Source organism: Stenella coeruleoalba (assembly GCF_951394435.1).
Source record: "Stenella coeruleoalba genome assembly, chromosome: 2".
Classification (NCBI taxonomy): Eukaryota; Metazoa; Chordata; class Mammalia; order Artiodactyla; family Delphinidae; genus Stenella; species Stenella coeruleoalba.
Genome location: NC_137147.1, coordinates 90,639,038 through 90,664,471, shown reverse-complemented (window position 1 = coordinate 90,664,471; position 25,434 = coordinate 90,639,038). Strand labels below are relative to the sequence as shown.

At 41.4% G+C, this 25,434-nt stretch overlaps 1 long non-coding RNA gene across 1 annotated transcript; it reads right to left on the bottom strand.

Moving 5' to 3' along the window:
• Positions 1 to 19,163: 19,163 nt before the first annotated feature.
• On the bottom strand, positions 19,164 to 23,097 carry LOC307182489. Its single transcript, XR_013827182.1, has 3 exons — positions 22,888 to 23,097; positions 20,623 to 20,757; positions 19,164 to 20,133 (listed from the first exon to the last, which is right to left on the bottom strand). It is a non-coding gene; the product is annotated as an uncharacterized lncRNA (long non-coding RNA).
• Positions 23,098 to 25,434: the final 2,337 nt, after the last annotated feature.

Genomic DNA, 25,434 nt, shown 5'->3' with positions numbered 1-25,434 from the left:
CCCGAATAGCCAAAGCAATCCTGAGAAAGAAAAATGGAGCTGGAGGAATCAGGCTCCCTGACTTCAGACTATACTACAAAGCTACTGTACTCAAGACAGTATGGTACTGGCACAAAAACAGAAATACCGTAAAACGGAACAAGACAGAAAGCCTTGAGATAATCCCACGCACATATGGTCACCTTATCTTTCATAAAGGAGGCAAGGATATACAGTGGAGAAGACACAGCCTCTTCAATAATTGGTGCTGGGAAAACTGGACAGCTACATGTAAAATAATAAAATTAGAACACTCCCTAACACCATACACAAAAATAAACTCCAAATGGATTAAAGACCTAAATTTAAGACAAGACACTATAAAACTCTTAGAGGCAAACATAGGCAGAACACTCTACGACATGTAACACAGCAAGATCCTTTTTGACTCACCTCCTAGAGAAATGTAAATAAAAACAAAAATAACAAACGGGACCCAATGAAACTTAAAAGCTTTTGCACAGCAAAGGAAACCATAATCAAGACGAAAAGACATCCCTCAGAATGGGGGAAGATATTTCCAAATGAAGCAACTGACAAAGGATTAATCTCCAAAATTTACAAGCAGCTCATGCACCTCAATAACAAAAAACAAACAACCCAATCCAGAAATGGGCAGAAGACCTAAAAAGACATTTCTCCAAAGAAGATATACAGATAGCCAACAAACACATGAAAGAATGCTCAACATCATGAAACATTAGAGAAATGCAAATCAAAACTACAATGAGGTATCACCTTACACCAGTCACGATGGCCATCATCAAAAAAATCTACAAACAATAAATGCTGGAGAGGGTGTGGAGAAAGGGAACCCTCTTGCACTGTTGGTGGGAATGTAAATTGATACAGCCACTATGGAGAACAGTATGGAGGTTCCTTAAAAAACTAAAAATAGAACTACAATATGACCCAGCAATCCCGCTACTGGGCATATACCCTGAGAAAACCATAACTCAAAAAGAGTCATGTACCACAATGTTCACTGAAGCTCCATTTACTATAGCCAGGACATAGAAGCAACCTAAGTGTCCATCAACAGAGGAATGGATAAAGAAGATGTGGCACATATATACAATGGAATATTACTGAGCCATAAAAAGAAACGAAATTGAGTTATTTGTAGTGAGGTGCATGGACGAAGAGTCTGTCATACAGCGTGAAGTAAGTCAGAACGAGAAAAACAAATACCATATGTTAACACTTATATATGGACTCTAAAAAAAAAAAAAATTGGTCATGAAGGACTTAGGGGCAGGATGGGAATAAAGACGCAGACCTACTAGATAATGGACTTGAGGACACGGGGAGGAGGAAGAGTAAGCAGGGACAAAGTGAGAAATTGGCATGTACATATATACATTGCCAAATGTGAAACTGATAGCTAGTGGGAAGCAGCCCCATAGCACAGGAAGATCAGCTCAGTGCTATGTGACCACCTAGAGGGGTGGGATAGGGAGGGTGGGAGGGAGACGCAAGAGGGAGGAGATATGGGGATATATGTATATGTACAGCTGACTCACTTTGTTATAAAGCATAAACTAACACACCATTTTAAAGCAACTATACTCCAATAGACATGTTAAATAAATAAATAAATAATAAAACGTGGATGCCAGGCGCGGGACACAAGATGGCGGAGTAGAAGGACTTGAGCTCACCTCCTCTCACAAAAACACCAAAAATCACAACTAACTGCTGAATAACCATCAAAAAAGAGACTCAAACCTACCAAAAACGATAATCTACACCCGAAAACCAAGAAACCACAGTGAGACAGCAGGAGGGGGGCTTTCAAGATATAATTAAATCCCATACCCATCAGGTGGGCATAAATTACTTGAAAATAATTTATCACAGAGGTTCTCCCACAGGAGAGAGAATTCTGAGCCCTACATCAGGCTCCCCAGCCAGGGGGTCTGGCATCAGGAGGAGGAGCCCCCACAGCATTTGGCTTTGAAGGCCAGTGGGTCTTGAGTGCAGGACCTCCACAGGACTGGGAGAAACAGAGACTCCACTCTTGGAGGGCACACACAGTTTTCATGTGCACTGGGACCCACAGCAAAGCACTGACTCCATAGGAGCCTGAGCCAGACATAACTGTGGGTCTCAGAGGGCCTCCTAGGGAGTCAGTGGGTCAGCTGTGGCTCACTGTGGGGGCAAAGACACTGGCAGCAGACAGCCCACGAAATACACATCTGCATGAGCTTTCCTGGAGGTTGCCATTTTGGCAACAAGAACTAGCCCCACCCAAAAGCCTGCAAGCTCTGATGCTGGGATGCCTCAGGCCAAACTACCTACAGGGTGGGAACACAGCCCCACCCATAAGCAGACAAGCTGCCTAAAGGCCTCCTGAGCCAACAGCGGCCTGTTAAATACACCACTTGAGATGACCCTGTCCACCAGAGGGACAAGACCCAGCTCCAGCCACCAGTGGGCAAGGCACCAGAACCTCACACCAGGAAGCCTGCACAAACACCTGGACCAACTTCACCCACCAAGGGGAAGACACCAGAACCAAGAGGAAATACAAACCTGCAGCCTGTGGAATAGAGACCACAAACACAGAAAGTTAGACAAAATGAGATGGCAAAGAAATATGTTCCAGGCAAAGGAAAAAGATAAAACCCCAGAAGAACAACTAAGGGAAGTGAAGACAGGCTATCTACCTGAAAAATAATTTAAAGTAATGATGGTAAGAGATGATCCAAGATCTCGAAAAAAGACTGGAGGCACAGAACAGAAGGATAAAAGAAATGTTTAATCAAGAGCTACAAGCTCATGGTAACTGCAAACCAAAACTCTACACTACATACACACACAAAAAAGAAACAGGAATCAAAACAACACTTAAAGATAGTCATCAAATCGCAAGAAAACAGAACAAAGGAGGAAGGCAGGAAAAGAGACATACAAAAATAAATCCAAAACAATCAACAAGATGGCAATAATACGTACTGATAATTACCTTAAGTGTAAATGGATTAAATGCTCCAACCAAAAGACATAGACTGGCTGAATGGATACAAAAACAAGACCCATAGATATGCTCTGTACAAGAGGCCCTCTTCAGCTCTAGGGGACAAATAAAGACTGAAAGTCAGGGGTTCGGAAAACGTATTCCATGCAAATGTAAAATCAACAGAAAGCTGGGGTAGCAATACTCATATCAGACAAAATACAGACTGTCACAAGAGACAAAGACAAAGGAGGACACTACTTAATGATTAAGGGATCAATCCAAGAAAAGTATGTAACAATTGTAAGTATATATGCACCCAAGAAAGGAGCACCTCGATACATAAGGCAGATGTTAACTGCCGTAAGGGGAGAAATCGACAGTAAGGCGATAATAGTGGAGGCCTTTTACACCCCACTTTCATCAACGGAGAGACTGTTGAGACAGAAAATCAATAAGGAAACACAGGCTTTAAATGAAACATTGGACAACATGGACTTCATTGATATTTATAGAACATTTGCCAAAAGCGGAATACACATTCTTCTTATGTGCACATGGAACATTCTCCAGAATTGATCATGTGCTGGGCCACAAAGCAAGCCTCAGTAAACTTAAGAACACTGAACTCATATAAAGCATCTTCCCCAAGAACAATGCTATGAGATTAGAAATCAACTACTAGGAAAAAAAAAAACTGTAAAAATTACAATCACGTGGAAGCTAAGTAATATGCTACTAAATAACCAACGGATCACTGAAGAAATCAAAGAGGAAATCAAAAAATACCTAGAGACAAATGAAGATGAAAACACGATGATCCACCACCTACGGGGCACAGCAAAAACTTTTCAAAGAGGGAAGTACACAGCAATACAATCTTACATCAGGAAGCAAGAAAAATCTCAACTAAATAACCTAACCTTACACCTAAAGAAACTAGAGAAAGAAGAACAAATAAAACCCAAAGTTCGTAGAAGGAAAGAAATCATAAAGATCAGAGGAATAATAAATGAACAGAGACATAGAAAACAATAGAAAAGATCAATGAAACGAAAAGCCGGTTCTCTGAAAAGATAAACAAAATTGATAAACTTTAACCAGACTCATCAATAAAAAAAAGGGAGAGGACTCAAATCAATAAAATTAGAAATGGAAAAGGAAAAGGTACAACAGACACCACAGAAAGACAAAGGATCATAAGAGACTACTACAAGCAACTATAGGCCAATAAAATGGACAACCCAGTGCTTCCCTAGTGGCGCAGTGCTTGAGTGTCCGCCTGCCGACGCAGGGGACCGGGAAGACTCGCATGCCGCGGAGCGGTTGGACCGTGAGCCATGGCCACTGAGCCTGCGCGTCCGGATCCTGTGCTCTGCAACGGGAGAGGCCACAGAAGTGAGAGGCCAGTGCACCGCAAAAAAAAAAAAAAAAAGACAACCCAGAAAACATGGACAAATTCTTTGAAAGGTACAGTCTCCCAAGACTGAAGCAGAAGAAATATTTATAGAAAATATGAACAGGCCTATCACAAGCACTGAAATTGAAACTGAGATTTAAAATCTCCCAACAAACAAAAGTCCACGACCAAATGGCTTCACAGGTGAATTCTATCAAACATTTAGAGAAGAATTAACACCAACCTTCTGAAACTGTTACAAAAAAATTGCAGAGGAAGGAACACTCCCAAACTCATTCTATGAGGCCACGATCACCCTGACACCAAAACCAAAGATACTCCCAAAAAAGAATATTACAGGCCAATATCACTGATGAACATAGATGCAAAAGTTCTCAACAAAATACTAGCAAACTGAATCCCATAATACATTAAAAGGAGCACAGACCATGATCACATGGGATTTATCCCAGGGATGCAAGGATTTGGCAATCTCTGCAAGTCAATCACTGTGACACACCACATTAACACACTGAATAAAAAACATACGATCCTCTCCGTAGATGCAGGAAAAGCTTTAGCCAAAATTCAGCACACATTTATGATAAAACCTCTCCAGAAAGTGGGTACAGAGCGAAACTACCTCAACATCATAAAAGCCACATATGACAAAGCCACAGCTAACATCACACTCATAGGAGAAAAGCTGAAAGTTTTTCATGTAAGATCAGGAACAAGACAAGGATGTTCACTCTTGCCACTTTTATTCAATGTAGTTGTAAAAGTCCTAGCCATGGAGGGGACAAAATAAATCCAAATTGGAAAAGAAGTAAAACTGTCATTGTTGGCAGATGACATGATACTCTACATAAAATATCCTAAAGATGCTACCAGAAAACTACTAGAGCACATCAATGAATTTGGTAATGTTGCAGGATACAAAATTAATACACCAAAATCTGTTGCATTTCTATACACTAACGATGAAAGACCAGAAACAGAAAGTAAGGGAACAACCCATTTACCATCACATCAAAAAGAATAAAATACTTAGGAATAAACCTACCTAAGGAGGCAAAAGACCTGTACTCCAAAAACTGTAAGACGCTGATGAAAGAAATCAAAGATGACACACACAGATGGAAAGATATACCATGTTCTTGGATTGGGAGAATCAATATTGTCAAAATGACTATACTACCCAAGGCAATCTACAGACTCAATGCAATCCCTATCAAATTACCAATGTCATTTTGCACAGAACTAGAACACAGATGTTTTAAAATATGTATGGAAACCCGAAAGACCCCAAGTAGCCAACTTAATCTTGAGAAAGGAAAACAGAGCTGGAAGAATCAGACCCCCTGAATTCAGATTACACTACAAAGCTACAGTCATCCAAACAGTATGCTACTGGCATTAAAAAAGGACATATAGATCAATGGAAGAGGGTAGAAAGCCCAGAAATAAACCCACACACCTATGGTCAATTAATCTATGGCAAAGGAGGCAAGACTGTACAAGGAAGAAAGGACAGTCTCTTCAATAAGTGGTGCTGGGAAAACTGGATAACTTCATGTAAAGAAATGAAACTAGAATATTCTGTAACACCACACACAAAACTAAACTCAAAAGGATTAAAGAACTAAATGTAAGACTGGATTCTATAAAACTCCTAGAGGAAAACATATGCAGAACACTCTTTGACATAAATGGCAGCAGTATCTTTTTGGATCAGTCACCTAGAATAATGGAAATAAAATCAAAAATTAAAAAACAGGACCGAATTATACTCAAAATCTTTTGCACAGCAAAGGAAACCATAAACAAAATGAAGAGACAATCCATAGAATGGGAGGAAATATTTGCAAGTGATGTGACCGACAAGGGATTAATCTCCAAAATATACAGAAAGCTCATACTGCTGAATATCAAAAAAAAAAAAAAAACCGAAACAACCCAGTACAAAAATGGGCAGAAGATCTAAATAGACATTTCTCCAACGAAGACATACAGATGGCCCAGTGGCATATGAAAAGATGCTCAACATCACATATTATTAGAGAAATGTAAGTCAAAACTACAGTGAGGTATCACTTCATGCCAGTCAGAATGGCCATCATTAAAAAGTCTACAAACAATAAATGCTGGAGAGTGTGTGGAGAAAAGAGAACCCTCTTCCTACACTGTTGTTGAAAATGTAAATTGGTACAACCATTGTGCAGAACAGTATGGAGGTCTCTTAAAAAAAAAAAACTAAAAATAGAACTACCTTATGATCCAGCAATCCCACTCCTGGGCATCTATCCAGAGGAAACCGTAATTCTAAAAGATACATGAACCTCAATGTTCAATGCAGCACTATTTACAATAGCCAAGACATGGAAGCAACCTAAATGTCCATCAACAGAGGAATGGATAAAGAAGATGTGGTACATATATACAAGGAATATTATTAAGCCATTAAAAAGAATAAAAGAATGCCAGTTGCTGCAACATGGGTGGACCTAGAGATCATCATACAAGTTGAAGTCACACAGAAAACAGACAAACATCATATGATATCACTTCTATGTGGAATCTAAAAAATGATACAAATGAACTTATTTACAAAACAGAAACAGACTCAGACTTCAAAAACATCTTTATGGTTATCAAAGGGGAAAGGTAGGGGGAGGGATAAATTAGGAATTTGGGATTTACATATACACACTACTATATATAAAATACATAACCACTAAGGACCTCCTGTATATCACAGGGAACTCTATTCAATATTCTGTAATAACCTATATGGGAAAATATTCTGAAAAAGCATGCATGTATGTATATTACAACGGAATCACTTTGCTGTACACCTGAAAGCAACACAACATGGAACCTCAATGGTATTCTAATATAAAAAAGAATTATTTAAAACAAAACAAAAATCTATAATAGATACATTCAAAAAACCAAAAGGAGTCAAAAGACAACAAATCACAAGAGAAGAAGAGATACCTATGAAAAAACAACCCCCAAACAATTAATAAAGTGGCAAAAGAACATAAGTATCAATAACTACCATAAACATAAATGGCTTAAATGCTCCAATCAAAAGACAGGGTGGCTGAATGGATTCAAAAGCAAAACCCATATATATGCTGCCTAAAAGAGACTCACTTCAGATCTAAAAACACACACAGACTGAAAGTGAGGGAATGTAAAAAGGCATTCCATGCAAATGGGAAATCCAGGGTAGCAGTACTTAGACAAAATAGACTTTAAAGACTGTTACAAGAGACAAAGGAGGACATCATATAATGATCAGGGGATCAATCCAAGAAACTATAAAAATTTTAAATACATATACACACATTACCGGAGAAGCTAAATACATAAAGCAAGCATTAATAGACAAAAAAAGGAGAAATTGACAGTAACAAAACAGTAAGGAATTTTAACACCCTACGTACATCAATGGACAGATAATCCCGATATAATCAATAAGGAAACACTGGCCTTAAATGCCACATTAGGTCAAATGGACTTAATTCATATACAGAACGTTCCATCTGAAAGCAACAGAATACACATTCTTTTCAAGCACACATAGAACATTCTCCAGGATAGATCACATTCTAGGCCCAAAAAACAAGCCTCGGTAAGGTTAAGAAAACTGAAATCATATCAAGCATCTTTTCCAAGCACAACATTCTGAGACTAGAAATCAACTGCAAGGAAAAGACTTACACAAACATACGGAAGCTAAACAACATGCTACTAAATCAATCAATGGATCACTGAAGAAATCAAAGAAGAAACTAAAAAATAAATGGAGGGAGGACTTCCCTGGTGGTGCAGTGGTTAAGAGTGTGCCTGTCAATGCAGGGGACATGGGTTTGAGCCCTGGTCTGGGAAGGTCCCACATGCCACGGAGCAACTAAGCCCATGTGCCACAAATACTGAGCCCGTGTGCCACAACTACTGAAGCACACTTGCTTAGATCCCGTGCTCTGCAACAAGAGATGCCACGCAATGAGAAGCGCACGCATTGCAACGAAGAGTAGACCATGCTCACCGCAACTAGGGAAAGCCTGCCACAACAACGAAGACCCAACACAGCCAAAACTAAATTAATTAACTTTTAAAAAATTAAATGGACAGAAGTGAAAATGAAAACACGTTGATCCAAAATCTTGGGGACCCAGCAAAAGCTATTCTAAGAGGGAATTTTATAGCTAGTGATACAAGCTTACCACAGGAAACAATATCTCAAACAACCTAACCTTACACCTAAACGGAACTAGAAAGAGAACAACCAAAGGAAAGAAAAATCATAAAGATCACAGTGAAGTAAATGAAATAGTTTCCTTGATCTGTTCTACTTTTTTTAGTCTAAGAGTTGGTTCTTTGAAAATAAAGAAAACTCATAAACCTTTAGCCAGACTCATCAAACAGGAGAGGGCCCAAATCAATAAAATCAGAAGTGAACATATGATCAAGGGATCAATCCAAGAAGAAGATATAACAATTGTAAATATTTAAGCACCCAACACAGGAGCACCTCAATACACAAGGCTAATGCTAACAGCCATAAGAGGGGAAATCGACAGTAACACAATCATAGCAGGGCACTTAAACACCCCACTTTCACCAATGGACCGATGACCCAAAATGAAAATAAATAAGGAAACACAGCTTTAAATGATACATTAAGATGGACTTAATTGATATTTGTATGACATTCCACCCAAAACCAACAGAATACACTTTCTTCTCAAGTGCTCATGGAACATTCTCCAAGATAGATCATATCTTGGGTCACAAATCAAGCCTTGGTAAATTTAAGAAAATTGAAATCATATCAAATTCCTTTTCCAACCACAATGCTATGAGACGAGATGTCAATTACAGGAAAAAATCTGTAAAAAATAAACACATGGAGGCTAAACAATTTGCTACTAAATAAAGAAGAGATGACTGAAGAAATCAAAGAGGAAATTAAAAATATCCTAGACACAAATGACAATGAAAACAGGATGACTCAAAACCTATGGGATGCAGCAAAAGCAGTTCCAAGAGGGAAGTTTACAGCAATAAAATTGTACCTCAAGAAACAAGAAACATCTCGAAAAAACAACCTAATCTTGGACCTAAAGCAATTAGAGAAAGAAGAACAAAGTATCCCCAAAGTAAGCAGAAGGAAAGAAATCATAAAGATCAGATCAGAAATAAATGAAAAGGAAATGAAGGAAACGATAGCAAAGATCAAGAAAACCAAAAGCTGGTTCTTTGAGAAGGTAAACAAAATCGATAAACCATTAGCCAGACTAATCAAAAAAAGGGAGAAGACTTAAATCAATAGAATTAGAAATGAAAAAGGAGAAGTAACAACTGACACTGCAGAAATACAAAGGACCAGGAGAGATTACTACAAGCAACTCTATGCCAATAATAACGGACAACCTGGAAGAAATGGACAAATTCTTAGAAAACCACAATGTTCTGAGACCGAACCAGGAAGAAATAGAAAGTATGAACAGACCAATCACAAGCACTGAAATTGAAACTGTGATTAAAAATTTTCCAACAAACAAAAGCCAAGGACCACATGGCTTCACAGGCAAATTCCATCAAACATTTGCAGAAGAGCTAACACCTAACCATCCCAAACTCTTCCAAAATACAGCAGAGGGAGGAACACTCCCAAACTCATCCTACAAGGCCACCATTGCCTTGACACCGAGACCAGACAAAAATGTCACAAAGAAAGAAAACTACAGGCCAATATCACTGATGAGCATAGATGCAAAAATCCTCAACAAAATACTATCAAACAGAATCCACAGCCCAGCAAAAGTATCATACACCATGATCAAGTGGGGTTTATCCTAGGAATGCAAGGATTTTTTAATATATGGAAATCAATCCATGTGATACATCATATTAAAAAATGGAGGGATGAAAACCATGTGATCATCTCAATAGATGCAGAAAAAGCTTTCAACAAAATTCAAAACCCTTTTATGATAAAAGCCCTCCAGAAAGTAGGCATAGTGGGAACTTACCTCAACATAATGAAGGCCGTATATGACAAACCCAGAGCCAACATCATTCTCAATGGTGAAAAACTGAAACCATTTCCTCTAAGATCAGGAACAAGAAAAGGCTGTCCACTCTCACCACTATTATTCAACATAGTTTTGGAAGTTGTAGCTACAACAATCAGAGAAGAAGAGTAAATAAAAGGAATCCAAATCAGAAATAAAGAAGTAAAGATGTCACTGTTTGCAGATGACAAGATACTATACATAGAGAATCCTAAACATGTTACCAGAAAACTACTAGAGCTAACAAATGAATTTGGTAAAGTAGCTGGATACAAAATTAATGCACAGAAATCTCCTGCATGCCTATAAACTAATGATGAAAAATCTGAAAGGGAAATTAAGGAAACACTCCCATTTACCACTGCAACAAAAATAATAAAATACCTAGGAATAAACCTACCTAAGGAGACAAAACACATGTATGCAGAAAACTATAAGACACTGATGAAAGAAATTAAAGATATAAACAGATGGAGAGACATACCATGTTCTTGGACTGGAAGAACCAACATTGTGAAAATGACTATACTACCCAAAGCAATCTACAGATTCAATGCAATCCCTATCAAACTACCAATAGCATTTTTCACAGAACTAGAATAAAAAGTTTCACAATTTGTATGGAAACACAAAAGACCCCGAATAGCCAAAGCAATTTTGAGAAAGAAAAATGGAGCTGGAGCAATCAGGCTCCCTGACTTCAGACTATACTACAAAGCTGCTGTACTCAAGATAGTATGGTCCTGGCACAAAAACAGAAATATAGTTACATGGAACAAGATAGAAAGCCTTGAGATAAACCCACGCACATATGGTCACCTTATCTTTCATAAAGGAGGCAAGAATATACAGTGGAGAAAAGACAGCTTCTTCAGTAATTGGTGTTGGGAAAACTGGACAGCTACATGTAAAATAATAAAATTAGAACACTCCCTAACACCATACACAAAAATAAACTCCAAATGGATTAAAGACCTAAATGTAAGGCCAGACACTATAAAACTCTTATAGGCAAACATAGGCAGAACACTCTATGACATACATCACAGCAAGATCCTTTTTCACTCACCTCCTAGAGAAATGTAAATAAAAACAAAAATAAACAAATGGAACCCAATGAAACTTAAAAGCTTTTGCACAGCAAAGGAAACCATAATCAAGACAAAAAGACATCCCTCAGAATGGGGGAAAATATTTGCAAATGAAGCAACTGACAAAGGATTAATCTCCAAAATTTACAAGCAGCTCATGCAGCTCAATATCAAAAAAACAAACAACCCAATCCAGAAATGGGCAGAAGACCTAAAAAGACATTTCTCCAAAGAAGATATACAGATTGCCAAGAAACAAATGGAAGAATGCTCAACATCATTGATCATTAGAGAAATGCAAATCAAAACTACAATGAGGTATCACCTTACACCAGTCACAATGGCCATCATCAAAAAAATCTACAAACAATAAATGCTGGAGAGGGTGTGGAGAAAAGGGAACCCTCTTGCACTGTTGGTGGGAATGTAAATTGATACAGTCACTATGGAGAACAGTATGGAGGTTCCTTAAAAAACTAAAAATAGAACTACCATATGACCCAGCAATCCCACTACTGGGCATATACCCCGAGAAAACCATAACTCAGAAAGAGTCATGTACCACAATGTTCACTGAAGCTCCATTTACTATAGCCAGGACATGGAAGCAACCTAAGTGTCCATCAACAGAGGAATGGATAAAGAAGATGTGGCACATATATACAATGGAATATTACTGAGCCATAAAAAGAAACGAAATTGAGTTATTTGTCGTGAGGTGGATGGGCGTAGAGTCTGTCATACAGCGTGAAGTAAGACAGAACGAGAAAAACAAGTACCATATGCTAACACATATATACGGACTCTAAAAAAAATGGTCATGAAGGACCTAGGGGCAGGATGGGAATAAAGACACAGACCTACTAGATAATGGACTTGAGGACACAGGGAGGAGGAAGGGTAAGCAGAGACAAAGTGAGAAGTTGGCATGTACACATGTACATTACCAAATGTGAAACTGATAGCTAGTGGGAAGCAGCCCCATAGCACACGGAGATCATCTCAGTGTTATGTGACCACCTAGAGGGGTGGGATAGGGAGGATGGGAGGGAGACGCAAGAGGGAGGAGATATGGGGATATATGTATATGTACAGCTGACTCACTTGTTATAAAGCAGAAACTAACACAACAGTGTAAAGCAATTATACTCCAATAAAGATGCTGAAAAAAAAAAGAAAAGAAACTGAGTTATTTGTAGTGAAGTGGATGGAGCTAGAGTCTTTCCTACAGAGTGAAGTAAGTCAGAAAGAGAAAAACAAATTCTGTATGCTAACACATATATGTGGAATATATTTAAAAAAATGGTTCTTAAGAACCTAGGGGCAGGACAGGAATAGAGATGCAGACATAGAGAATGGACTTGAGGAGACAGGGAGGGGGACGGTTAAGTGGGACGAAGTGAGAGTGGCATGGACATATATACACTACCAAATGTAAAATAGCTAGCTAGTTGGAAGCAGCCACATAGCATAGGGAGATCAGCCTGGTGCTTTGCGCCCACCTAGAGGAGTGGGATAGGAAGGGTGGGAGGGAGATGCAAGAGGGAGGAGATATGGGGATATATGTATAGCTGACTCACTTTGTTATGAAGGAGAAACTAACACACCATTGTAAAGCAGTTATACTCCAATAAAGATGTTTAAAAAAAAAGAAATGAAAACAGAAAAGTTACACCTGATACCACAGAAATACAAAGGATCATAAGAGACTACTACAAACTACTGTATGCCAATAAAATGGATATCCTCTAAGAAATGGATAGATTCTTAGAAATGTACTATATCCCAAAACTGAACAAAGAAGAAACAAGGAATATAGAGAATAATGTACCAGAAAACTACTAGAGCTCAATGCATTTGGTAAAGTTTCAGTATACAAAACTAATACACAGAAATTGGTTGCATTTCTAAACACTAACAACAACTATCATAAAGAGAAATTAAGGAAACAATCTCATTTACCATTGCATCAAAACGAATAAGATACCTAGTAATCAATCTACCTAAGGAGGTAAAAGACATCATACTTGGAAAACTATAAGACACTGAGGAAAGAAATTGATGACAACACAGATGGAAAGATATACTGTGTTCTTGGATTGCCAGATTTAATACTGTTAAAATGACCATACTACCCAAGGCAATCTACAGATTCAATGCAATCAAAATACCGGTGACAATTTTCACAGAAAAATTTTTAAATCTGTATGGAGACACAAAGACCCCACAGAGCCAAAATAACCTTGAGAAAGAAGAACAGAGCTGTAGGAATCGTGCTTCCTCACTTCAGACTATACTATAGAGCTACAGTCATTTTAAAAGAGTATAGTACTGGCACAAAAACAGACACAGAGATCAATGGAATAGACAGCCCAGAAATAAACCCACACACTTATGTTCAATTCATCTCTGACAAAGGAGTCAAGAGTATATAATGGGAAAAAACAGTCTCTTCAATAAGTGGTGCTGGGAAAACTGGACAGCTACACGTGAAAGAATGAAATTAGAACATTATCTACAAGCAAAAGTAAACTCAAAATAGATTAAAGACCTAAATATAATAGTGGAAACCATAAAACCTTTAGATGAAAACATAGGCACAGCAGTCTTTGACATAAATTGTAGCAATATGGTTTTAGATTTGTCTCCTAAACCAAAGGAAATAAAAGCAAAATAAATAGAACCTAATTCAACTTAAAAACTTTTGCACAATAAAGGAAACCACTGACAAAATGAAAAGAAACCTATTGAATGGGAGAACATTTGCTAATGATATGACCAATAAGGGGTGAGAAATGGAATATTTCCTGCCATATCAGTAAACAAAGGATGTCACGTCATCAACAATTGCAGCCCTCTAACGTGAGCCCTGAGGGAACTCAGGAAGGAAAAGAATACCTGCCATCTAGCAGCTATCAGACTGCAGCCATTCCCTATGGTGGGCCCTGAGGAAACTCAGGATGTGAAAATACAGGATACTGGCCCCATAAAGCTGAGGTGCATATCAAAGGAATGAGTTCAGTGAGCCCAGACTCTTGCATTTTCCCACACACAGAAAAGCGCTAAATTCCTTAAAGAAAACCAGATATCCGAGTTCGCAATAATCTCTTGATGTTCCTGACTATCTGCTCTTTGTTGCAAAACTTCTATATAACCTGGTTCCCCCCCTCCCATACTCACCTCCCTGAAGCAGTTCTCTCAGGGTTACTTGAGATGCTGCCTCCCAGGCTTGAAGCCCTAAAAATTCCCACTGAATAAAACATAACTCTCAACTTTTAGGTTGTGAATAATGTTTTAAAGTCAACAGGGGTTAATATGCAACATGTATAAACAGTTCACACAGCTCAACAAAAAAAAAGCCTAACTTTTAAAATGGGCAGAAGACCTGAATAGACATTTTTTTCCAAAGAAGACATACAGATGGCCAACAGGCACATGAAAAGTGAACACTGTTAATCAGAGAAATACAAATTAAAAGCACAATGAGATATCACATCACACCTGTTAGAATGGCTATCATCAAAAAGAACACAACAAATGTTTACATGGATGTTGAAAAAACGGAACCCTGGTACACTGTTGATAGGAACGTAAATTGGTGCATCCACTGTGGAAAACAAAAAACTAAAAACAGAACCACAATATGACCCAGCAGTTCCACTCCCATGTACATATCCAAAAACACCCCCACCAATTTGAAGAAATACACGTACCCCAATGTTCACAGCAGCATTGTTTGCATTTGCCAAGATATGGAAGCAACCCAATTATTCATCCACAGATGAATGGATAAAGATGATGTGTGTAATAGAATACTACTCAGCCACACACAAAAAATGAAATTTTGCCATTTGCAACAACATGGATGGACCTGGAGTATATTATGCTGAGTGAAATAAATTAGAGGCATATACTCTGTTATCACTTATATGTGGAATGTAAAAAATAAAATGAACACGATGAGACAGAAACAGACATGCAGATAGAGAGAACAAGTAGTGGTTACCAGTGGGAAGAGGGAACGAGAGAGGGGCAATAAAAGGGTAGGGGATTAAGAGGTACAAACTATTACATGTAAGATAAGCAAGCTACAAGGATTCGTTGTACAGCACAGGGAATATAACCAATATCTTATAATAGTTATAAACGTGTAGCTCTTAAAAATTGCAAATCACTATGTTGTACACCTGTAACATATAATATTTACGTCAACCATATCGCAATGAAAAAAGTTAAAACAAAACACTGTGTTCAGGTCTTAGTTCCCTTTCTAAGTTATTTAGCCAGGGCAACTCAGTGTCTGAGTTTTGTTTCCCTCATCAATATTTGGGGGTTAATAACAACACCTTCCCTATGCCCTCACAGAATCAGTATTGCCCAATATATTTTAAATCTAACACCCCTAGCTTAAGAAGCACTTGTGAACAGTGTACCTCTGAACCTCATCCCAATCCTCAGAAATTATTCTTATTGTGCAGGACTAAAGGTGTCTCGCCCAAGGTCTCTCACCTTAGAGAGGTAGAACTGAGATTAAAACCCCATACCTGCTGACAACAAAGATTGTACTCAGGGCTTCCCTGGTGGCGCAGTGGTTGGGAGTCCGCCTGCCGATGCAGGGGACACGGGTTCGTGCCCTGGTCCGGGAAGATCCCACATGCCACGGAGCGGCTGGGCCCATGAGCCATGGCCACTGAGCCTGCGCGTCCGGAGTCTGTGCTCCGCAACGGGAGAGGCCACAACAGTGAGAGGCCCGCGTACCGCCAAAAAAAAAAAAAAAAGATCGTACTCAACTCTTTGTATATGCCAAAAGAATGAACAGAATATGTGAAAGCAAAACAGGGACCTGCAAAGCTACAAATTACATTTGTCATTCAAGATCTAGCCTCCTGTCTTCTCTCTCAGCAACTAACTGAAGACCAAAAGAATGAGACACCCCTTGCTCAACCCTCCTGCTTCCCCTTCCCTGACCTCCCTCCACCCTCAGTAAATGTTCATCATGACCCTGTAACCCACTGCTGCCTCCCCTGTGTCATGTGAGACGTCTGATGGCAGAGTCTGCCTTGTCTTTGGAGTTCCACTGCCCAGCTCAGTACTTTGCTGCTGGGCTGTACCACACAGGCCTGCAAGCCTTGTGGTTGCTCAGCCTTGAGACTGAGGACTCCAGAAACAGCAACAGAGACATCAACCGTTTATCGTAAGACTGCCTATCCAAGTCGGAAGCAAAAGGTCCTAGAGCGACACCCCACAGTGTTAAGGCTGTCGACAAGCAGAACCTGGCAATCTTCGCCACTCAGGGGAGATGGAGGCTACAATTTAGAGGGGGAATTGATGTCAGGTTGGCTCATCAGTTACCACGGAAACCAGGACTGGGGCATGACCCTCACAGCCCCTCAGGTTAACGACCATCACGAGGGCAGATGTTTCCCTTTAATAGACTAGCAGGTGGAGCCATTCTGGCCTAAGGATTAGAATAATCAGGAGCTGGGGCTGAGGGCAAGCACCTTCATGTGAGCAGGGTGTAGGTGCAGCAGGGGATGAACAGAGAGCAAGAGAACAGCCATCCTGAGTAGCCTGACCCTACACTCCACCCCTACATGCTCTGCATGACCCTTACCATCTTGGTCCACCCTCTTCTGCCATAATCCTGTGTTGAGTATGTACAGGTACACTGCAACCAGATACCACAAAGGCAATACAGAAACAGCCGCTAAAGAGCATCAAAAGAAAGCCAGGCACTTATTGGGTCAACTTTTCATGGAAGCCCAGAGGAGGACGACAATGGCACTTCACTGTAGACCCAGGTATCAGGCTCATTTTACAAAGAGGCCCCCATTGTCACCCGGTCCAAGAACAGATCCCCTCCCACTCAGACTCAGTACAAAGTAAAAGACGTTTAATACACACAATACAGGGAACATCATGACCACTAAGCAAAATACAAGCAGTAACAGTATTGTGAGATGATACCACCCCTGCCTGTGGGTTTTGCCCTGGCATGCAGTACCGATCTGCCTGTCCATCCTCAGTCCCCATAGCTGTGCTGGTATCTGGAGAGGCAGTGTGACAACAGACCACAGAGTTAATATAATGGTGCCTTTCTCCAGTTGGGGGCCCAGATTAACGACCTTAGTGGTCTTAGGTGGGGCTGGGTAAAAGACAGGTAAAATCTGTTAGTCCCTTTCTAATCCTGTTCCCCACAGGGCAGCAAACCCACACCACTGGGGACTTACCTGCCAGTCCCAGGGTCATTTTACAATGTGTTCCCCTGGGGATAGATCCTTTTGCCCTTTGGCAAGGGCAAAAGTGAGTTATTGTCCTGACCAATAGTTGGCAATGGTCCTTCCACGGTCAACAGCTGAACTCAGATGGTGTTGACTAGTTGCTTCTGGGTGACCATGGCGTAGGCACTGAGACGACTGCTCCTGGGATGTTCAGCTATGGTTCTTAGGGCTTGAGTTAGCCTCTGATCCACGAAGGACAGAGTGGCTTTCTGACTCAGCTGTTGTTTAAATACTCCATTCATCCTTTCCATTAGCCCAACAGCAGCGGGGTTGTAAGGCAAGTGGAAATGCTAGCATGTGTCATTTTTGTCAGCTCATTCCTGAACTTCACGTCTGGTAACGTGGATTCCTTGGTTACTCTCAATGCCCAGGTGGGTTCTGTAAATCACACTCAACTGTTCTAGACCCTGGATGGTGGGGAGTTTTTGCATTGCTCAATGATTCAGGTAGGCCTTTTTTAATGCGTTCTACCTGCTGTAATGCACCGTCAACTGCATATAGCCATTGTTCCACCACACTGTATCGTTGCTCTGCCGGCTTGCGTAGCTGGAGCCAGAAGCCCATGGGTACTTTGATTATTTTGCCCTTCCCGCAGGCCCCAAGCAAACCCTTCCAGGTAACTAGCCACATTCAATTCACAAGCCTGTACACGAGTTAACATCCCTAAAGCCTGTTTCTGTAATTGGTTAGGGGTGGTGGGTTGGGAGTATGCTTGTATTTTGTAGATAATCCAGGTCCTTGCATTTCGTCTGTATTCACCAGCCATACCTATGCAGTCCAAAGAGTACGGGATGGCTACTCTTAAACTGGAAAGAGACTCTGAGGTTAGCAGGATAGCAATATAATGGACGAGAAAGATGCTTCTCATGGGACTCAGCTGCTACGGGGCCCCAAATGCTAGTGGACAGCCACCTCGGGATTATCACCAGCTTTCCATTTGCTGACATCTCACTCATGAGAGTTTCCTCGGCCTCTTAGCTGTCTTGCCAATTGTTGTGCTGTACCCAGAAGCCTGCAATCCTTATAGGTGCCCAGCCTCAAGCGTGAAGAAAGAGCCCAGAAACAGCGAGAGACATTGCAACCGCGTAGGACCCTATAGGGTCTGCCTGGGAAAGACCCCTCCCCCATATCCTCTGCTTTAGCTCCTCTCTGAAGTAGCCAGATAAAAGTATCTCAGGCATATTTCCTGAGTTTTTCAGGTGCTGTAAACCAACAAATGATAGAAATTAACTACTTGATGATCATGAACATGAAGCCCCTAGACCTACAGGCGCCTAAGGATTAATAAAGTTAACTGCCCTATTACCTCAACATCAACCAATCAGCATTATGCAGGAGCTGATCACATACCCCCCACTCCCCCTCCACCTCACCTGGCCTTTAAAAATGCTTTGCTGAAACCCTTTGGGGAGTTTGGGGTTTTGGGGGGCATGAGACACCTGTCCCCTGGCATGGCCCTGCAGTGAAAATCTCTCTGCTCCAAGCTCCTACATTTTGGTACTGTTTGGCCTCACTGTGCGTCTTGCATGGGAACTTGCGTTCAATCACAACATGAACGGTTTACTGGATAGAGGATCTTACAGGTCCACAGCAAAATGTCCTGGAGTGACTCCCCACCGCGTATGGCTGATGGATGGATGGTTTGCTACTCAGGGGAGAAGGAGGCTACCATTTATAGGGGGAATTGATGTCAGGTTGGCTCATTAGTTACCATGGAAACCAGGACTGGGGCACTGAACCTCGCAGCTCCTCAAGTTAACAACCATCACCTGGGCAGCTGTTTCTCTTTAATTCTAGCCTAAGGACTAGAACAATCACGAGCTGAGGCAGTGGGCAAGCACATCCACGTGAGCAGGGTGTAGGTGCAGCAGGGACTGGTCGAGCAGGGGAGGTACAGAGAGCAAGAGAACAGCCATCTTGAGTGCCCTGACCATACACTCGCACACAGTAGGCACTTAACATGCACTGAATAGATCAATGACAGAGTGGAAGAAGTAAAAGTACAAGCGAGAACAGGAAACACCCATGTAGAAGATCAATCCACTTCCTGTCTCTCCTCCTCTTCCTCTCCTTCCTTTTGTGTTTCTCAGCAAATATTTTTTGAGCACTTGCCTTTTGCCACCTGCAGGAAGCACTAGGGACAAAGATGAACGAAGCCAGGTTTCCAGACAGAGCAGCTCTTTCCCAGTTGTATCTTTGGTGAAGACATGGTTAGACTTTGCAGGCTCCCAAAGGAAGTAACAGGGTGTAGGGGTCCTCACTTCTCACAGTCCTACGAGACAGAGGACAAGATATGGGTCTATAGTAAATTCACCTTTGACATCTACAAGGCCCATGCCTAGATCTTTATGATTTGGATTAGATCATAAAGAAACACCATTAGAAATCAGAAACAACATTCTAACATATCTCCCCCTCGTAATACTGAAAAGTAGTGATTTTCAGTGGCGAGTTCACTTTTAGAGTCTTAAGTTTAAATGAAACTTACCCTGAAATCTAACACATAAAATATAGTCAGAGCTGCTTGGGTTAAAACAGAGTTAGAAAGCCTGGGGTCTCTCTACTCACTGCCTCCAAGATAATTCTTATTGAAACTTATAACTGAAAGGTCCTTTAGAGTCTTATTGATTCTACAAATGTAAGACAAATATAAAGTTAATTTTAAATGCTGATGTTTAAGCTCAGCCCATTGTTCTTTAATAAGGGCATTATAAACATTTTTATAGTACTTACATACGGCAGAAACTGACTAGATGCTTACCAACTCTGATTTTCCCTCCTGGGCCCTCAGAATGGCTGCATCTCCTAACTTCCTCTGCAGTTAGGTGAGGTCGGATGATGGATTCTAACCGCTGAGATGTCAGGAGAAGTACTATAGGCCAGATCCAGGTCAAGCCTAAAACACAATCGTATGTACACAATCCTCCACACTCAAAAGAAATAAACTTTATTACATTCAACTACTGATATTTGGGGATTATCAGTTACATGTTTTTTATATTTATAAACATGTATATTTGTACATATGTATATTTGTCTAGGCTGTCTAGAGTCGTATATACATATTTATAAATATATACATGTAATTGCATTAGTCAGGATAATTTATATTTGTATTAGGCATGGTAATTTATTTTCTATATTTTTAAATATATAATCTCCACTTTTTTCCCTACAAAGAATCCACATCAGCAGTTCTTAACCTTAGCTGCGTGTTAGAATGACTCAAGTAGTTCTTAAAAAACCTTGGTGTCCAGGAAGCATCCCAGATCCGTCAATTCAGAATCCCTGGAGCTGAGATGCAGCCATTATCAGTTTTAAAACGCCAGGTGATGCCAATTTGCAATCAGGACTGAGACCCAGTGCTCTAAATCATTAGGCTCATTGGGAAAGCCAGGCAACTTGGGAAAATCCACCAGGTAATTTTGATATGCATCCCATCCACTGTTAACACAACATCTTGAAGGCCAGCAGTGTCATCACCTAATAATGTTAACCTGAACACCTCCTGATTCTGCAAACTGCATCTTTTCCCTGGAGTTTGGGGTGCAGCCTCAGAAGGGAACAATCAAGTGGCAGTGAGGTGTGGGTGTCGCCCAGTGGTCGCCTGGACTCATTAACCTACCCCATGATAGTCACCTGACCTAGCCTTGCTGCAAGATTGCAATTGTTGTCTCCATACTGGGTAGTTCCCAGGGAGTCAACATCTCCAATGTGAAGTATGTTCATAGCAAAATGTCAAGGAAACCCCTAAAAATATCTAAATCAGAAACATGGTCCAGTTAGCTCAAGTTCCCTCATCTGGTCTTTACAAAACTGGAAAATACAAATTAATTCTTTTGAAGCAGACAGTTATCTGGTAGTGAAAATGGAAACTCATTTCAAGAAACGAGCATGCAAGTTACATGGTGGAATATGGGACCAGGCCACCGCCAAGCCAGCTGACCTGCCTCCAGGCTCACACCACTCAACTCTGAAATGCTGAAATGACAACATGGTGCCACTTACCAGGAACGGGTGATGCATTCTGTTACCTCAACTATAAACCTCTAATATGCCTCCCAAGAAGTTTTCTGGTTCAGAAAACCACAAAAGAAAAACTAAAGACAAAAGAACGACAGAAAAAATGGGATGTGATTGCCAATATGAGTCAGAAAAAGGAAGTTTAAAATGTTTTGAATAAGAATTCTCAGGTATATTCCCATGTACTTCACGTGAAGGATGATCCAATTTATATTCCCATGTACTTCACGTGTGAAGGATGATCCAATTATCCAATTATCACAGAAAAGATGTGAAATAACAAATCATTCCAAATAAGTTTAAATGTTATGTTACATTTGATGCATGTAATAAATTCTGTGCATTGAATATGAAGAGATCCATTTTAATTTTAAAAAATCAATTTCTTCCTGTCTCTACTAAGTAAATACTAAGACATACTTAAACAATATCTACTTGAAGGCACCAAATTATTAGCCTGCCTAGAGCAGCCACAGGCCTGTTTTAGCCTTCCCTGAAAACTAACAGTTTTCCTCTAGAGCAGTTCAGACTTTAATGAACACACACATTAGCCACAGACCTTATTACAATGCACATTATGAGTTCAAAGTTCTGGGGTGGGGCCTGAGATTCTGCATTTCTATCAAACACCCATATGATGCCAATAATGCTCCAATAAAACCTTATTTACGGGCTTCCCTGGTGGTGCAGCGGTTGGGGGTCCGCCTGCCGATGCAGGGGGCTCGGGTTCGGGCCCCGGTCTGGGAAGATCCCACATGCCGCGGAGCGGCTGGGCCCGTGAGCCATGGCCGCTGAGCCCGCGTGTCCGGAGCCTCTGCTCCGCAACGGGAGCGACCACAACAGTGAGAGGCCCGCGTACCGCAAAAAAAACACACACACAAAAACAAACAAAAAAAAAAACCCTTATTTACGAAAACAGGTAGCCAGCCCACAGTTTACAGTTTTGTTACCAACCCTCCTGCGTCAGCTTCCAGCAAGAGTCCTTCTGCCCCGGGTCACTTACGCCAGTAGAAGGAGATCAAGATCGGTTCAGAAGCCAAAGAAAGCTTTGTTCTTCGTCAAAAGATGGCGAGGTGCGAGCTTTCACTGTAAACCGCAAGCTCTCAGGAAAGGCCCTGGGCAGCGGCCTACTGCAGGGAGGCTTTATAGGGTCCTCGTCAGCGGGAAGGGGTCGGAGCTCTTGTGGGTCCGCGCAGCTACGCGCTGCTAGCGCTGCTCAAGGCCCCAGCTCACAGCCCCAGGCGCAGCGTCTCTGCGCACGGCCTCGCTGAGCCAAGGTGTCATGCGCAGAGCTTCTGCACGCAGCCCGCCAAGCTCAAGTATCAGGTGCAGCCAATTCACGCTAGGAACTCGTCTGAATTGCTAGGAAAGCCACTGAACGCGGTACCCTATGAGCAAGTGAAACTAGACTAAGCATGAAGGAAAAAAGGCCAGCAGTGTCATCACCTAATAATGTTAACCTGAACACCTCCTGATTCTGCAAACTGCATCTTTTCCCTGGAGTTTGGGGTGCAGCCTCAGAAGGGAACAATCAAGTGGCAGTGAGGTGTGGGTGTCGCCCAGTGGTTGCCTGGACTCATTAACCTACCCCATGATAGTCACCTGACCTAGCCTTGCTGCAAGATTGCAATTGTTGCCTCCATACTGGGTAGTTCCCAGGGAGTCAACATCTCCAATGTGAAGTATGTTCATAGCAAAATGTCAAGGAAACCCCTAAAAATATCTAAATCAGAAACATGGTCCAGTTAGCTCAAGTTTCCTCATCTGGTCTTTACAAAACTGGAAAATACAAATTAATTCTTTTGAAGCAGACAGTTATCTGGTAGTGAAAATGGAAACTCATTTCAAGAAACAATTTTCTACTAAGAGCATGCAAGTTACATGGTGGAATATGGGACCAGGCCACCGCCAAGCCAGCTGACCTGCCTCCAGGCTCACACCACTCAACTCTGAAATGCTGAAATGACAACATGATGCCACTTACCAGGAACGGGTGATGCATTGTTACCTCAACTATAAACCTCTAATATGCCTCCCAAGAAGTTTTCTGGTTCAGAAAACCACAAAAGAAAAACTAAAGACAAAAGAACGACAGAAAAAATGGGATGTGATTGCCAATATGAGTCAGAAAAAGGAAGTTTAAAATGTTTTGAATAAGAATTCTCAGGTATATTCCCATGTACTTCACGTGAAGGATGATCCAATTTATATTCCCATGTACTTCACGTGTGAAGGATGATCCAATTATCCAATTATCACAGAAAAGATGTGAAATAACAAATCATTCCAAATAAGTTTAAATGTTATGTTACATTTGATGCATGTAATAAATTCTGTGCATTGAATATGAAGAGATCCATTTTAATTTTAAAAAATCAATTTCTTCCTGTCTCTACTAAGTAAATACTAAGACATACTTAAACAATATCTACTTGAAGGCACCAAATTATTAGCCTGCCTAGAGCAGCCACAGGCCTGTTTTAGCCTTCCCTGAAAACTAACAGTTTTCCTCTAGAGCAGTTCAGACTTTAATGAACACACACATTAGCCACAGACCTTATTACAATGCACATTATGAGTTCAAAGTTCTGGGGTGGGGCCTGAGATTCTGCATTTCTATCAAACACCCATATGATGCCAATAATGCTCCAATAAAACCTTATTTACGGGCTTCCCTGGTGGCGCAGCGGTTGGGGGTCCGCCTGCCGATGCAGGGGGCTCGGGTTCGGGCCCCGGTCTGGGAAGATCCCACATGCCGCGGAGCGGCTGGGCCCGTGAGCCATGGCCGCTGAGCCCGCGCGTCCGGAGCCTCTGCTCCGCAACGGGAGCGACCACAACAGTGAGAGGCCCGCGTACCGCAAAAAAAACACACACAAAAAAACAAACAAAAAAAAACCCTTATTTACGAAAACAGGTAGCCAGCCCACAGTTTACAGTTTTGTTACCAACCCTCCTGCGTCAGATTCCAGCAAGAGTCCTTCTGCCCCGGGTCACTTACGCCAGTAGAAGGAGATCAAGATCGGTTCAGAAGCCAAAGAAAGCTTTGTGTTCTTCGTCAAAAGATGGCGAGGTGCGAGCTTTCACTGTAAACCGCAAGCTCTCAGGAAAGGCCCTGGGCAGCGGCCTACTGCAGGGAGGCTTTATAGGGTCCTCGTCAGCGGGAAGGGGTCGGAGCTCTTGTGGGTCCGCGCAGCTACGCGCTGCTAGCGCTGCTCAAGGCCCCAGCTCACAGCCCCAGGCGCAGCGTCTCTGCGCACGGCCTCGCTGAGCCAAGGTGTCATGCGCAGAGCTTCTGCACGCAGCCCGCCAAGCTCAAGTATCAGGTGCAGCCAATTCACGCTAGGAACTCGTCTGAATTGCTAGGAAAGCCACTGAACGCGGTACCCTATGAGCAAGTGAAACTAGACTAAGCATGAAGGAAAAAAGGCCAGCAGTGTCATCACCTAATAATGTTAACCTGAACACCTCCTGATTCTGCAAACTGCATCTTTTCCCTGGAGTTTGGGGTGCAGCCTCAGAAGGGAACAATCAAGTGGCAGTGAGGTGTGGG